At 35.8% G+C, this 14,419-nt stretch overlaps 1 protein-coding gene and 2 long non-coding RNA genes across 3 annotated transcripts in view; 2 read left to right on the forward strand and 1 right to left on the reverse strand.

The window, feature by feature from the left end:
• Nucleotides 1–14,419, reverse strand: part of LOC101882393 (uncharacterized) — a 771,022-nt gene that overhangs the window by 701,103 nt on the left and 55,500 nt on the right. The window lies entirely within an intron of this gene.
• Nucleotides 2,515–4,491, forward strand: si:dkey-238c7.12. Its single transcript, NR_104060.1, has 3 exons — nucleotides 2,515–2,625; nucleotides 3,951–4,037; nucleotides 4,117–4,491. It is a non-coding gene; the product is annotated as a si:dkey-238c7.12 (long non-coding RNA).
• si:dkeyp-1h4.9 lies at nucleotides 6,018–8,773 on the forward strand. Its single transcript, NR_186774.1, has 3 exons — nucleotides 6,018–6,183; nucleotides 6,322–6,371; nucleotides 7,701–8,773. It is a non-coding gene; the product is annotated as a si:dkeyp-1h4.9 (long non-coding RNA).

The raw sequence follows: 14,419 nt of genomic DNA on the forward strand, positions 1-14,419 counted from the left end.
AGCATTTATTACAGTGCAATAGTAAACAAATAAAAAAAATCTAATAATAATATTAAAGGTTTTTTTTTACCCTTAACTTTTAATAGATCCTTGCTGAAAGTAATATTAACATGAAACATTTGCTGATTTTTAACAGACATGCTGGACAAAACCAAACTAGATTATCTATGCCACGGGTGCCCAAAATTTTTTCGGCCAAAAACCAAATATCATTGAGAGCCGTGGGCCTAAGGTAAATATATCAACCTTTATTACATTATAGGGGTGGTCCAAAGTGTTATTGTAAGGCTTGGTTGTGTTTATGAGTGCAAAATAATGTGTGCTTGCTTATGCTTCATTTGTAAAAAATCATGTTATTTTTATATATCTTACTTTGATTATATACTCAGCTAACATAAACACAACTGTCATATTTCCTTGTTACTCTGAAGACCCGGCTCTGATTGGTCATCTAACATAATAAGCTGTGATTTGCAGATCAGCTCCACACAACCAGAAAGCCTTTGTTATAACATTACAGCGCCTCTGGCCATGCCCCATCGTAAACTGAGGTTTGTGATCTCGCTAACTCGGATGTATTTTTTGTAGTGCCCAAAATTTCTCCCTCTGTTTTCAGATGGGATGACGGGCCAAATTAAAGGTTTTCAGTGGCCAGCTTTGCCCCACGGGCCCTAATTTGGGCACCTCTGATCTATGCTGATGAAATAAATAGAATTGCACAAATTTACTGATATAGGAGTGATTAATAAATGTTTACAAAGGATAATTTGTCATGTTTAAATGAGCTGAAAACAACACAACAGTTTTTTTGTTTAATGCACTTTAATTTGTAAACTAAGTTACTAAACTAAGTGAACTTAATTCCTTCATGTTGTCCCAACACAAATCGATTGTGTGGAACCCAGCATTTTACAGTGCAATAGTAAACAGGGCAAGTATGGCATCATGTGCTTGTAATTGGAGATTAAGTAATATTGGCATTTTCTTTCCCCAATGAACTCCATTTAAATTCAGGTGTCACGTTTACCTTTATATATTTTTCAATGACTTTAAAATGCCTGAATTTCTCAAGTTGTTTTTAATTTAAATTGCATTAATGCATCTATCCAGCAGATGGCACCTAGAATTAACTACTTCAGTCATCTCAAACTAAACAACAGCAATCGAAACGTTTATAAATCAGAGGGAGTTGAACTGTTATAATAAAAAGAATATTTGTTGTAACAGTTCCTAGTATTGCGTTGTGTGGCTTTACCATGTTTTTGTTCAATATCAATGCATTGGAGTCGTACAGTGTTTGACCTCAAATCTAGTGAGCAGCTAATCTGCTCTACAGATTCACCGTTGATGGTCAGGGGAGCATGCAGAGTGTGCACTTTCCTGAAGTCAACAACAATCTCCTTCGTCTTCTCCACATTCAAAAAGAGACTTGTCTCTGCACCACTCGGCTAGACGGTTCACCTCGCTTCTGTAGTTTTTCTCATCGCTTTTGTTGATGACAACAGTCATGTCATCTGCAAACTTGATGAACAGATTGGAGTTGTGTGATGGTGAGCTATGTGATTTACTTTTTTCTCTGACATTTTGTATATCTTTTTTTCCCCTTTCATGCTTTTGTACTGACAGGTTTCTGTATATGTTTGCATATATATATATATTATTTGGATTTCTTTCATTTGTTTCATACCGTCATCAGTTAATGTGTAAGAATTCTGTTATTACCATTGCTGATAACCATGCTCCTTAAAAACACAATGTTTAAGTGAACAAAAAACAAAGAAAAAAAAAACAACAATTACAATTGTGCTGTAGTTTTACATAATTACATTCATTAATTTAGTGCGCGTGTAAATTTGATAGTATAACTAGCGATTTTTACAGTATTACTGGCAAAATTTACAAGCATAACTTACCCACAGTTTATAAACCTTGTTACCTCAGGAACTCTCATAGTGTGTGCATTTCTCTCTTATTAGTCATGATTTGATTTGGGTGTGGATGTGATTCCAGAACACATCCACATCTGAGAGGGAGATCAAGTGTAAATTACAGCTGGCATCAGTCGTTTGCAATGCAATCTGCCTAAAGTGAAATGTAAGAAGGCATTTCTAGGACATAAACAGACAGATTGAATGGGGGAAAAGGCAGAAGTAGGAGATAAAAACAGATTTCTGTGAGAAAGAATTCTGAACTGTGAAACTAACTTGTTCTCAGAATTTAGATTTTAAACAATTTGATGTATTTTTTTATTTTTTATCTCAGAATGATATATAAACTCAATGATAAACAAGCAATAGTGAGCTTGTAAGCTAAAATTGTGAGACACAAAAGTCACATTTCTGAAAATAAGCTGTATCTGGATGGAATGAGGGTAAGCTTATTAATAGAATTAATTTTATGTTATTTAAGTGAACTATATCCCTTTAAATGAAGTCACTACCATCCGTAGTTTACGCTGTGCTAAGAAACCCAGAGTGATGATGAGGAGGAGGAGTTTTTTTTAGGAAATTCTGCAGAGTATTTAAGCGAGAGGAAGCAGGGATCGGTCCTTTCTATCCTGCAGACTCTTGTCTGAGACGGAGCGGAGATGATCTTCTTGTATGCTGTGGTCTAGTGTGCACTCGGGTGAGTAATCAAGACTGTTTTTACTTTTTAAAAGTTACTACAGTAACATTTTTTTTTTTTTTATAAAAATGGCACTTCCTGTGGGTATAAAATGAGGAAGCTGTGCTTGTGTGATGGGCCCAGATTGGCTAACGTTAAGCTGGAGGAAGGGCAGAATACGCACTTTTTTATTTATGTATTTATTTGATCATAGCCTCACTCTTTTTATTAATTATTTTGCCGCAGCTCCGCTCTTTTTAATTATTTTCTGGCAGCCCCGTGAGCAAATTGCAGCCTGCAGGTTATTGATGACGTAACCATCATTCGACCCCAGACAGCGGCACCTTAAGAATTCGAATAATTAATATTAATGAATATTACACCTGCTCGATGAAAATCAAATGATTCACTACATTAATAAATCTGCCATAACTTGATCAGAAATTTAAAAAGGGGCGAAAAAGATTAAGCCATCAATAGAATGTAACAAGTGCAGAACTTGTGTTTGCTTCCAAACGCCCCAGCATTACAGCGCCATTGTGGTCCAGTGGTCAGTACTTTGCGTTACGACGCCGCCAAACTGTGTACGAACCTCTTCGAATGTTCTTCTTTTGTTTTAAGACATATAATACTGTTTGGGTAACTTATATAGGTGTACATATTTTATTTAAAAAAAAAAAATTTGTGTGACCGCCGTTAAAAGACTGGATATCTATAAATAATTTTGCACAGAGTATATAACGTTATTCAGATATTGCAGGAAAGGACATTGTGATGTTTTAAAGAGTGTTGGAGATTTAGCTACTCTTTAATGTTCTTATATTTATGAAAAACATTTGAAGTTCTAAAGCAGCCTTTTCCTTGAAAAATATGTGATAGTGTCATTAGAAACTGAATTGGAAATGACGTTATTTTAATAAAGTCAGTCGTGAACTGAGGTGGGCCGGTCTAGGCTTGAAACTCCAGGGCTGAAAAGGAGTCCCTCTCCAGCCCTGTTGTGTGACATGTTTGATTGATTCTCTACACATTTATATATATATATATATATATATATATATATATATATATATATATATATATATATATATATATATATATATATATATATAAAAATCACAAAATACTGAAAATGTTCTGTTTAATGACAAGAAATATAGAAATGAAAGTTTTTATTATAGTCTGCATTAAACTAAAGCTCATTTGAACACTTCCTGGTTGGCAGGAGAAACACATTCTTCATCGTCCGTGATCATACATGCACATAGTTGTGATTTTAACTGCGTATGCAGCTTAGCCTGTCAGTAATCAATGATAATAATGTTATTTGTCTCTTTGTTTCGATGTAGATGCCACAGATGACAGCACTCGAGTTGAGACTTCACGCTGCCCAAGGATCTCTTTGGCCTCGTGCCCATGCTTGCGTTTATGATTTTGTAAGTAGTTTTCCCTTTAAATAACGAGTAAATAGATTATTTCTGAGGTTTTATATTAATGAAGTATTTTCTTGTTTAGTTTTTAAAGAGGAGATGAGGAGAACCAATCTGCCAAGGGATTTGGGCACTCGTGTCCGCTGCCCTGTTCTAGCACATTCCCTGGATGTCTGGCCGGGGTTCAGTGGACCTGCAGTGTACAGCGCCAGGTCCATGACCCGCTGATGAAGCACCAGAAAAACTAGAAGCAACCGACAAAAACAAAAACTACCAAAAGCCGACACCCAACCCCTTTTCCCGTTGGTCGGCTTCTGGTTGTCTGTTGCTTGGTTAGCAGGTTATGGGGATGACCTGTTGTAAAACAACCTGTTCATTTTTGTTTATTTTTAAAGGCTGAGTGCAACTTTTCCCAAAAAAACAAAATCATCAATAAAAATTGCAAAACATTGAAACTGAAGTGAATGTCTGAAGTGAATGATTTTTTGCTATGTTTTTTTTTTCATTCTCAGATGTTTCTTAAGCTGTGTGTATTTCTGCATCGAGCATTAAGGAATATACTTTGAATGTGGAATCCAAATAAGTCAATATCCCACTGACTTCCATTCTATAAAAATATAATATATTATATTTTCTTATGTTTAATATATATATATATATATATATATATATATATTTATATATATATATATATATATATATATATATATATATATATATATATATATATATATATATATATATTTATATATATATTTATATATATGTATATATATATATTTATATATTTAAGGTGTGCAATATGGCCCTGTTTGATGGTGTAGTTAATGATTAATGACTATCTTAATTTAAGAATGGGTAATGTGTTTTTACAGTCTTCAAGTATTTGACAAACAAAGCAACAATGGCAAACTACACTCCCCGGCCACTTTATTAGGTACACCTTTCCAACTACTCGTTAAGGCAAATTTCTAATCAGAAAATCACATGGCAGCAACTCAATGCATTTATGCATGTAGACATGGTCAAGACGATCTGCTGCTGTTCAAACCAAGCATCAGAATGGGAAAGAAAGGTCGTTTACTTAGAACATGGCATGGTTGGTGCCAGATGGGCTGATCTGAGTATTTTAAAACTGCAGATCTACTGGGATTTTCATGCGCAACCATCTCTAGGGTTTACAGAGAATGGTCTGTAAAAGAGAAAATATCCAGTGAGCGCCAGTTCTGTGGGCGCAAATGCCTTGTTGATGGCAGAGGTTAGAGGAGAATGGCCAGACTGGTTCCAGCTGATAGCCAATAGAGCACCTTAGAGATTTGCATCATGGATGTGCAGCCGGCAAATCTGCAGCAACTGCGTGATGCTATCATGTCAATATGGACCAAAATCTCTGAGGAATATTTCCAGTACCTTGTTACATCTATGCCACGAAGGATTCAGGCAGTTCATAAGACAAAAGAAGTCCAACCTGGTAAGGTGTACCTAATAAAGTGGCCGGTGAGTGTGTAGAGCTGTGTTTGTGTCCAGATGGAGCTTTATGAAATCTTATCACCAACTGGCCTGGCTTGAATTAAATAATTGTTTTGTGGTTTTTGAGGAACATTTTTGGACTGTTTTTATTTGTACACTGAACAAAAATACTGGGTTCCACACAATTTCTTTATGTTGTCCAAACACAAATTGATTATGTTAACGTAATTTTATTTTTTTACAAATTTAAGTAGATTGAGTATAAAAAAATAAGTTGTCACCCCCAAAAAAGAATTGATTTGATTCAGCTCATTTTAAATGTTCTGTGAATTTTTAAACCATGGCTTTGAAATGATTTCAACCAGCAACTATTTACAATATTGTCAAACAATTCAAAATGATTAATTTGTCAGAAAGCTGTGCTGTCTTAGCAAAAGTGTGTGAGATCTGTTTATGTTTAAAAACAAACAGACAGAAAAGCTGTTTCATTTATCAGGAAACCATAACAAACACTTCCTGGATAGGGATGGGCACTTACTGAGATAGAGAAACTTCTGGAAATGAGGGCAAGGCTGTTTGCAGGTCAGCTGGTGGTGGTGTGCTGCGTACAAGTATAAATAATAGAGGGAAACATCGATAGGTCCTTTTCGTGACTGAAGCCTTCTGCTGCAAGATCAACAAGGTACGACATTTTAATGATTGTTATGCAGATAAAACATGTGTACTTGAAGTGTTTATGAAAATTAAATCATTTTATAATGCAAAATTTTATTTTGGTGATTTGTCACTTTGTAAACTAGAAACTGCATCATCTTAACAGGTCTGTGGTGGTTCTTCTACGGGAGACACCTTTAAACCTTGAATGATCATGTGAGTATACAGCTTTGTTTTTTTTCATTTTCATTTTTTATTTTTTTTTATAGATATTGTGAGTAACAAAAGTGAATTTATTAGAAACAATGTTATGTCAAATAATTCAAATTCAATAAACCCATAATGAGAACATAGAGATTACTAAATAGAGCACAGTATGGATATGCTAACGTGAGTGGAAAGTTTTACAGCTCATTCTGCTGATATGCAATATAAAGTACACAAATGGTCATGTACGTAATGGCTAGGTAATAAAACGATTAAGGTCACAAACAGTGTTAGTTACATGTAATGGCGTTACGTAATTTAATTACAAAATAAAAGTAACTGTAATTTGTTACAGCTACTAAGAAAAAAAAAAGTGTAATTAAATTACAGTTACTTGTGAAAATGTTAAAGATTACAAATGGGGTTACATCTAAAAATGTTTTTTTTTTAAATCTGGGATATGTTGAATAATATTAATCTGTTGCTTTGCTTGTTTTTGATGTGCACGATGCCTTCATTTATTAAAGCTGTATTCTGATGCTTTTGATTTGCGGCGCTCCCACAGGCTTAAATCCCGCGGGGAACATGACCTCGGTTTAAATGCTTGAAAATGATTTAGTTGAAAATGTCCATTAAACACTTAAAAGTAATCAAAAGTAATTAGTTACATTACTTTTGTAATCGAAAAGTAGTGTAACTTATTACATTTTAAATAGGATAATTTGTAATCTGTAATCTATTACATTTCCAAAGTAACCTCCCTAACACTGGTCACAAACAAGCTGATGTGTTGAGGTAAATTACGTGGGTTCCATTTTCGGTTTAACCCCACAACGTTCTTGAATTTCAGTAACTAATAAGTGGAACACGGAGGAATTTATTTTATTTTATTTTATTTTTTTTAGTTTTCCCTGCTTGTCAATTCCTGACAGTAAGTTTTTACTGCCCGAAGAGGATTTGCACTGGCATAAGTGGTTACTAAATCCACAACACATCTATAACAATAATGACACACAAGAACAATGTTAAAATCCGTTTAAGAATATAAACTATTTAAAAGAACTATTTTATATATATATATATATATATATATATATATATATATATATATATATATATATATATATATATATATATATATATAGAGCCAGTGGAAATGCTGGATCATTCTCACACTCACAGAATGATCTTGTTTGCTTGTGTGGATGTGGATGCTAATGTATTTATTAAAATCTTACATATTTTAGTCATGCATATTGCTTGTAAATCTTCATGCAGTTGATATTTGACACCATTTGCTCTCCCCGTTTCTGAATGATTGTATTGTTTGTTCCATAGCATCATGAAGGACGTGGTGGTCATGTAAATCCTTGCTGCCAGGGGCGAGGACATCTGGCCCAGCGCCATTCAAAGGGGAACCTCAGCATTTGCATGAGTTCCTCTTTGTCTTGCGCTGGTGTCCAGATGCGCAGAGGCCTGACTGCTGCGAAGATGATGTTTAAGTTGAACCTTCAAGTCTTGGAAGATACGAAGAGTCAAGTCTACTATCATGATCACATCTAAATAAGCAGAAGTCAGACCGATGTGAAGCCTGATGATTTTTGTTGAATTCTTAAGTCTATAAACCTACGAAGTCTCAATTCTACTATTATCACATCTATATACGCAGAGTGAAGTCTACGAAGTCTCAAGTCTACTAATATGAACGCATCTATATACGCAGAGTCTATCAAGTCTACAAAGTCTCAAGTCTACTATTATGATCGCATCTATATACACAGAGCCCAGAACTGGTGTGAAGCCTGACGTTTTTGCCGAATCCTCAAGTCTATGAAGCCTACTGTTATGACCACGTCTCGATACGCAGAGCCCAGAACTGGTGTGAAGCCTGATGTTTTTCCGTCGAACCCTCCTCTATGAAGTCTCAAATCTACTATTATGATCGCATCTATACAAGCAGAACCCAGAACTGGTGTGAAGCCTGACGTTTTTTGCCGAACCCTCAAGTCTATAAAGCCTACTGTTTATGACCACGTCTCGATACGCAAAGCCCAGAACTGGTATGAAGTCTGAGTTGTTTTTTTTTGTCGAACCCTTGTATGTGAAATTTTAAATCTACTATTATGGATGCATTTATACAATTAGAGTCCTAACTAGTGTGAAGCCGGATTATTTTTGTCGGACCCTCAAGTCAACGAAGCAGTAAAGTCTCAAATTGATTACCATGGTTAAATTCAGATAGAGAGAAGCCTATTGTATGTGCAGTGTCAAAAATTGAAACGTTTTGGCTTCTGCAATACTTGGTTTCAGCTGGCTTGGGGCCCAGCTGAGGTAAAAACCCTGTCCCCTTCACCCAAACCTACCAAAAAGACAACAAAAAAAATGAATAAACTCTGCAACACAATTACAAATGGTACTGTTTGTTTATTTATTACGGGTGTATTATTGGTAACATACAAATTCAGAGTTATTGTATGACTCATGGAGAACTAAACCATTTATTAGTGAATTGCTGCATAAGCAACTAAATAGTTAATACAGAATTCAAAATGAACCTCATTCACCTCTGTACATGAATAGGTATTCATAAACTTTTGTTTCTCTTTCACTTTAGTATAAATTTGATACAAGTTTCATCCAGAAAGTCCTGTGTTGAAGATCTTTTTAATCACTGTAAAAGCCATGTAATGCAGAAATTCAGTTGGAAAATAGTCCTATATTTCTTTTGTGTTTCCATCCATTATGTGGCCAGTAAAATTGCAACCATCTCTTAGCAATCTTATATTTTATAACGGTGATATATTAAGAGGTTATTTTTATTTTCATTCATTCATTCATTCATTTATTGATTTTCCTTTGGCTTAGTCCCTTATTCGTCAGGGGTCGCCAGTGGAATGAACTATTCCAGCATAGGTTTTACACAGCGGATGCCGTCCAGCCGCCAACCAGTACTTGGAAACACCTATACACTCTCACATTCACACACACTCATACACTACAGCCAATTTAGTTTGTTCAATTTACCCAGCGCATGTCTTTGGACTGTGTGGGAGACTGGAGCACCCGGAGGAAACCCACACCAACACGGGGAGAACATGCAAACTCCACACAGAAATGCCAACTGGCCCAGCTGGGACTCGAACCAGCAACCATTAAAAAAAAAATAAACCTTGTATTATTTTGCAACTGAAATCTTCTCAATTTAAAAACATGATTTCTGAAAGCTACTAAAATCTGTTCATGTCCGTAAATCATGTTTTTTTTTTTTTTGCAGTTGCTGTCTTCATTGCAAAACATAAAACATGATTTCTCTAAAATGGGAGTTATTAGTTTTTGCAAATAAACTTCATTTACGTCCTGCTGATGCCGTGTGCCAGGAGTCCAGACTGTTTAGGAGTATTAAATATTTGTCTCATAAACTGCATTGTGCCACTTTAACATCTTTCCTCTTCATTAACTATAAAGAGCACCAGCAGGTCAGCTACTGGCATTTGAAACAGCCAATGAAGTATTGTAGGAATCACCATTCATTCATTCATTCATTTTCTTGTCAGCTTAGTCCCTTTATTAATGCGGGGTCGCCACAGCGGAATGAACCGCCAACTTATCCAGCAAGTTTTTTTTTATGCAGCAGATGCCCTTCCAGCCGCAACCCATCTCTGGAAAACATCCACACACACACATACACTACGGACAATTTAGCCTACCCAATTCACCTGTACCGCATGTCTTTGGACTGTGGGGAAAACCGGAGCACCCGGAGGAAACCCACACGAAGGCAGGGAGAACATGCAAACTCCACACAGAAACGCCAACTGAGCCGAAATTCGAACCAGTGACCTTCTTGCTGTGAGGCGACAACACTACCTACTGCGCCATTGCCTTGCCAGAATCGCCATTGTAGGACTGATTTTTATGTTGTTTGTCTTATTTTCTTGGCATCTACATCAGAAATCCATCTAAAACTACTATTATTTGCGCATTTTACTCATTCTCCTAAGATTTTTTCAGCTGTTATTTAACTGGAGGAGTTTCAGCTTACCCCCAAAGTGAGCACCAGCACACCATCTTTAGGTTAGTGTTCCTCTGCATTTCCACCTGCAGCCCTGAGGCTGACACTGAGAATGTTTTTAAAGCTTCTCATCCTGTTCTTAACAACTGATTCTTTATTCCATCTCATTCCTTAAGCAAAGATGCTGATGCCGAACTGTACACTATACTGCCGTTACATATTAGCCTTCCTTGACCACTTGCTTAATTTTCTGTTCTGATCTCAACATTGGCAAACAACTGAGAAAGCATCAGTCAGAGGCTGTCATCATGTAGATTTCTGACCAAGTATTTTACAGTATTTTAAAAATACAAGACACTGAAGTGTTTTGAGGGGCGAAGCAGTGGCGCAGTAGGTAGTGCTGGCGCCTCACAGCAAGAAGGTCGCTGGGTCGCTGGTTCGAGCCTCGGCTTGGTTGGTGTATCTGTGTCGAGTTTGCATGTTCTCCCTGCGTTCGCATGCATTTCCTCCGGGTGCTCCGCTCCAGTTTATTAAACAGTAATATATTGTTTCCACCACAGTCCAAAGACATGTGGTACAGGTGAATTGGGTTGGCTAAATTGCTTGAGTGTTTGTGTAAATGTGTGTGTGGATATTTCCCAGAGATGGGTTGCGGCTGGAAGGGCATCCGCTGCGTAAAAACTTGCTGGATAACTTGGCGGTTCATTCCGCTGTGGCGACCCAGTATTAATAAAGGGACTAAGCCGACAAGGAAATAAATGAATGAATGAATAAATTGTTTTGATATAAAATATTAACTCATTTTCATCAACCCAATTAAATACATATACATTTAAAATACATATTTGAAATACTTGTATCATAAATACTGCCCATCCCTGCCTATATATAGATAAACAAATGTATAAATTAAGTTAAATATTAATTCGTTGTTTGCATGTGGCACCTTGTGACAGCTCAGAGTCCACATTATTGTTTTGTTTTCGTTCCACCTCTGTATGTTTATCTAAGAGCGTGTGCCAGTTTCTCAGGATTAAAGTAGTGTGACTATAGAAGATACAATACAAGCAGTACTTTTTTTAGTAGTAGTTTGGTAATACAGGCTTCAATGAATCAATTTACGAATGTATTTAAAATACTTCTAATTTATTAATAAAATACATACGTTTTCAGTGTTTTGAGGGATATTTAGTGACTATTTTAGAGTTTAATGTAAATAATACTATAAAAATTATGTGTTGATTTTCTTTTTTAAGACTACATCCAGATATAAACACCTATTTTACAAGAAACGTGTTTTGTGAACACTTCAGATGTCTAGCGGTGTTCTAGATCTGCCAGCATTGATCTTTTCCTAGCATTGATTGGCGTGATTATGCATTCACAATGGTATAAACCGTTAAAGGGGGGTCAAATGTTTATTTATGTCATAGATTTCTAATTATTATTATTTAAAATATAGATCAGAAGCTATGTCTTGCTATAAAAGGGCTGATTACAATCCTCTAACATTGTGTGAATGTATCATGTCATATGCTCAAAACATATCAATAATAAGGACATTATTCAGTTAGCAGTCATGTGCTTCAACAAAGTCATAGCATAAAGGCATAGTTTTTGAAAATATTAGCTAATGTTTTATTTTAAATATGGATTCAACCTGTGTATTGTGGGATAATATCGGATTAATTTTCCCTATTAGTTATTACAAGATGTTGATGTAATTATGATGGCACATTTAATTAATAGCCAATCAGACATGACTTTATCCATTAATTGAACATATAGTTTTGCTCCTTTACCTTATTAAGGTAATTATATGGCTTAAAGTCAAAGGTTAATGTTGGGATAGTTATTTATTATCTTGTTTATGGAATGAGTTAAAATAAACAGTAATTAATGCTTTGCTCTTCATGAGTCTTCCATTAATTCAGCATATTCTTCATATCAAAAATATCTTTGCATGACTTATAACACAGCTTGTAGTCATGTATCACAGAATCTCTGAAATCAGTTACTAATGCTTTAAGTTTCGTTTCTTTGAAAATGTCTAAAGTGTTTGCATCTGATTGGCTGCTGCATGTGTCTGTTCTCTGAGGAGGTGTCAACAGTTTCTGTATGAACAGGATAAATACCATCTGAGCAACCTCTTCTGCATGAACTGCACACTGCTCTGAACCTTAAACAAACAATCAGCATGGTAAGTTTTTGTATTATTCTCTTTAATAAAATTATAAGCATATACGATAAAATGTTCTCATTATTATTGTAGATAAGCATATTGCATAGAATTTAGCATTAAGTATGTGTGACCAGCAATCTTTTTTTTACACTGTTAGTGGTGAATTAGCATTTTTCAAAAACATTCCTTTTAATCGTTAACCGTTTTGACTTTTCCAAACTAACAGTTTTTTTGAATCGCTTATTTAAATATGATTTGAGGTTTAAGTTGTCCTTTGCTGCAAATATAACTTAATCGAAGTCAGAATTTCAAGATTTATATGAATTCTTTGGGTTGTGTGGCACCTAAAACCTAGATTGCAGGTTATTGTTTTGTTTTCACTCCACCTCTGTAGAGAATGTGTTTATCTAGAGGGTGTGCCAGTTTTCTCAGGATTAAGGTGGGGTAACTGTAGATGTTTTTGGCAATATTTAGGTGTCAGCCTTAATTACAGCCAACTGAAGAGCTAAACTTTAAAATTAAGATTTGGTCTTTTCTTTACATTTGATGCAATAAAATTTGACTTTGACTCTGAAGGCAGCATTTGTGCACAAAGGTATCTCATAAAACTAAGATAGCATAACAACTTAATCAGATACAACAAAATAGAGAGAGGTTTGGAGATAACTAAAGGAATATTTGCTTGCTACCATACAAACTTCTCACCAGAATAGCATCAAAATGAAAAAAAGTTGATCAAAAACTTACATTTACTCACAAAACAACACAAGCGGTTTCTCGACACATTATTTGCATTATATACTTATCAGAAATGGAAAGCACAGGACTTTGGGATTTCGAAGGCAGTGAAGGACATACAGTATCTATGCTGCCTTCAAAACTCTAGCAGAAATTTAGGATAGTGAAGCTGAATTTATATTACCACCCTGAAATGCTGAATCTGAAGAAATTTTTTTCCTTTCGGACCCAGCCATGGAGTTTTTTTATGGAACGTTCATAATTGAGTCAACAAAACTGAATTGCCTCATAAAGCAGATTACACTGTAACTCTAGTTTTTAACAGCAGAGGGCGCTCTTGGCTAGTTTTTAAGAGCAGGTGGCTCTGTAAGCAAGTTTTTCACAACAGTCGGCGCTCTAGACTAGTTTTTAACAGCAGATGGAGCTGTAAGCTCAGCTGCGACTCAAATGGCACACTAGACACTGTGCACTCATGCACTATGTACTTATGCACTTACACACTCAACAGCATAGTATATGTATGTAGTGTCGTCCCAAATGGAGCACTAATGTTTTTTACTAAGCGGAAATTCAAACAGTTTCCCTGATGACATTTGCCGGTTGCCAAATCAGTGAAATAAAAGACCAAATTATCAAATAATACCTGCCATGAGTATAACTGCATTCACCATCAGGAGGCGCTATAATCAATCTCGTTGGAGAATTTTGCTTTCACAATCCAAAATAAATAAAGTAATCCAATATGTGCGCCCGTTAGCTCCGCCCCTTTCGCTACGTGAGCAAACCTGCAGTCGTGGAGTGCGTGAAGTGTCCATCATTACAAACATCATTTTACCGGCTGTATGAGTGCATCATCCGGTTAATTAAAGTGCACTTATTATTGCTAGAGTTTTCAGTGTGAATGCACTACTTACACTATTTATACTACAAAATGGCGTAGAGTAGTGCATAAGTATGCGATTTGAGACGTAGCTCTAGTTTTTAACAGCATTGGGCGCTTTAGGCTAGTTTTTAACAACAGATGGAGCTGGAAGCTAGTTTTTACAGCAGAGGGCGCTCTTGATAGTTTTTAACAGCAGATGGTGCTGTTAATCTAGTTTTTTAACAGCCGATAGCTCTGTAAAC

This window comes from Danio rerio, chromosome 18, assembly GCF_049306965.1.
Source record: "Danio rerio strain Tuebingen ecotype United States chromosome 18, GRCz12tu, whole genome shotgun sequence".
In the NCBI taxonomy this organism is placed as follows: Eukaryota; Metazoa; Chordata; class Actinopteri; order Cypriniformes; family Danionidae; genus Danio; species Danio rerio.